Consider the following 3213-nt stretch of genomic DNA (forward strand, 5'->3'; position numbering starts at 1 on the left):
CAAGTGTGCGGCACAAACACCTGGCCCATCTAGTAATGGCACTGCAGTTGCAGACAAGGTAGCACTTAAAAAAAACTAGGCCCCAAACAGCACATCATGCAAAGAAGAAAAAGAGGTGCAATGAGGTAGCTGTATGACTAAGCTAAGCGACACAAGTGTGCTGCACAAACAACATGGGACGTGCTGGAATTTGCCCAGATGTAATACACGCACAATATTGGTGTCATAGGATAGCGTACCCCTAAACCACACACACACACGGCAAAGCCTGTAAAATTAATTTGGATAATAACCTTTTTATTTGGAGCTATTATATTAATACTAGGTGATTCATCCCGCCCTACGGGCGCTCTTCACACTGTCATTAGCAGCAGCGTATACCACTGTGACTGCCTTGTCACTGGAATGACTGATGGACAGGACACTACCACTGGTCTGATGCAACACAACACAACAACACTGTAAGGGACTTGTGGTTGTTGTTATAATTATTATACGGCAGCAGTGGACATATAGCAGCAGCGTATATCGTCACTGGATTGACTGATGAGACAGGACACTACCACTGGTCTGATGCAGCACAACACAACAACACTGTAAGGGACACGGACTCCTTATATAGAATACAAACCCCGCGAGAATCCGACAGCGGGATGATGACGTTTTGCTGCGTTCCAAGTCTTCCAAGTTTCCAAGTCAGGCGGGAAAACCCGAACCGGGCTCGGAACCGATCTCGGAAGGCAAAGTCCCGTAGGGTTCGGTTCTCTGAGAACCGATCCCGCTCATCTCTAGTTAAAATGTTGCTTTAAACACCTGCCAGCCTCCATAAAAGACTTGGCACGTCACGTCCGGTATGACGGAAGATGTCATTTCCGGTAAAGAGAACAGTGGAATGCACACCGCTCAGGAGGCCATATTATTTGATTCACCTTTCCACAGGGAAATTCACTACCGATTTCATCAATTTGTGCTTATTTTGAGCGATTGCACCACTCATTTTAAGGTTAATAAAAAGGTTTGGATAAATAACAAGTATTGGAATTGTATTGAATATGAAATATGTTTGGATGATGAATTTTAATGTTAGAGTGGAAGTTAATAAGGCAGACCCGACCACAGGGAGACAGGAAGTGGGAGGTTATTAGCAGTGCTATAAATATGTCAAGAGTGCACCACCAAAGTACACCCTGAGGAAGGCTCTATTAAGTTGAAACGCATTGGTGGCAAAAGGAGTTCCTGTAAGCTGTGTGTCTCCAAATCCAGGGCCTATGCATCATTCAGTGAGAGGTTTACACCCGGGAATTCCATCTACCTTCCTGCTGTTTGCATTGCCTTTGCATAAAGCCACCCATGGTACTTGACCCCCCAGATGTTTGTTGTTTTATTGATTAAAAAGTTTTAAGGTTTTACACTATGTAAGAAATGTATTTCTTTGAGGCGCCTATAGTTAATATTTACTCCACCTTGGAATCAGACACCTAGGGGGACACAGAGGTTCTATGATTCTGCTGTTTATTGTGGCCCAATACAGGACCTATAAGGGTACGCATATGTTGTACACATTGTTTCCATTACCCGTTGTGAAAGATTTTGCACTATGAGAAGTGTTTTTCTTTCTTTGAGGTATCGGCTATGATAACATCTTCTGGTGGAAGAGGACTGCAATATTTTAAAGACTGTGGACATTTCAAATACTCTGCTTATTAGACACATAATTTGAAAATACTTTGGGGTATATGGAATTCCAGACGAATTGCGTCTTTTTTTCGACCGTTTTAGGATTAGACTGTACTCGACAGCCGAAACCTTCCACCCGGTACCATGAATTCGACATATTCAATACAAAATGTATTTGACACTCCCCTTGTCAAATAACGGACCAATCGTCGAGTAGTGGGCGTCCTGGATTCGACTTCCCGCCGTTTTCAGCCCTTTATAGGGCTTGTTTGCTGCGTGCTCAGCAGCCATTTTGTGAACCTGCAGAGTGGAGTGGAGGTGCTGCAGAGCTAGCAAATTGGTTGTTGTTTGCTGTGGTATCGTTTGGACACCCAGCAGGCTTTAATCCAGGACGGACAGGAGACCTGTTACCCCGGAGGAGAGTCGTTTTTGGAGCGATTTCTACATTTGTAGGTAAGTACCACATGTGGTCTGGCGTTGCATGTATGTGTTTGTGTAGTGGGGGGGTGCCATGAGGTGTACATGTGGCGTTGCTTTGGGATGCTTGGGGTATGTATATGTGTGCAGGTATGTGTATATAGCTCCTGCTTGTATTGCTGCATGTTTTTTTTGGAGTTTTGTGTTTGGAGGTAGTTTTTCACTTTTTTTTTTTTCATAAAATGTTTTTTGGGTCATGCTTTTGCATTGGTGTACCTCCAGCATGTGCAGGAATGATTTTTGGCTTGTTTGGGCTGACTTTTACTGTGTCGGTATGGCCGACATGTGGTGTAGTTTGTTTCCAAAACATGTTCTTTGCTCCTACTTTAGCACTGGTTGACCTCCAGCATGTAGTAATCTTGGGATTTCTCTTGGTGATAAATGCATGCCTAGTTTTACATATTTAGACAGCACTACTGCGAGTGAGTTTATTATTGACTCATATTTGACTGGTGAACAGTAATGCATAAATAAGGAAGGATTTACCTTGTTTGGATATTAGTGGCCTTGACATTTTCTTGCCATATAATTATTATATCCAATCTGTATATTTTGAGACTATGTGTGTCCGTCCCCCTTTTTCTTGTGGAAAATACGACCAATTCCATTTCCTATTTAAGGTGACAAACAAAAGGGCTAGCTTAAAAAATTGCGGACATACCCCACTGGAGATGCCCAATCTCTTCCGATCTCGGAAGCCAAGCAGTGGAGGGCCGGACTAGTACTTGGATGGGAGACCACCTTGGAACATCCTGGTACTGCAAATAAATTTTGCCGCCTAATTTTAAGTCACAGATAGGTACTCGGATCCATATGACCTATGATTTAATTCTCTGCAATCATTTTTCCATTTGGGATTCTTGCAGTATGAATGATGGTCATATACTCACTATGACGGACACTACTGAGACTAGAAGGTGACACCTTTTTGACAATATAAAAGATTTTCCGGCTTACATTATATTATAGCAATTTTTGCTAATTATCTACTCTAATCTATATAAATATTTTCGCATAATAGTCTTGTATCACATATTTATTGAACTCCGATAATTTTAT

The 3213-nt window shown here is 42.2% G+C and overlaps 1 pseudogene; it reads left to right on the forward strand.

Moving 5' to 3' along the window:
* Positions 1-2801: 2801 nt before the first annotated feature.
* On the forward strand, positions 2802-2921 carry LOC135051443 (5S ribosomal RNA; annotated as a pseudogene).
* The last annotated feature ends 292 nt before the right edge of the window (positions 2922-3213 follow it).

This window comes from Pseudophryne corroboree, chromosome 2 (genome assembly GCF_028390025.1).
Source record: "Pseudophryne corroboree isolate aPseCor3 chromosome 2, aPseCor3.hap2, whole genome shotgun sequence".
In the NCBI taxonomy this organism is placed as follows: domain Eukaryota; kingdom Metazoa; phylum Chordata; class Amphibia; order Anura; family Myobatrachidae; genus Pseudophryne; species Pseudophryne corroboree.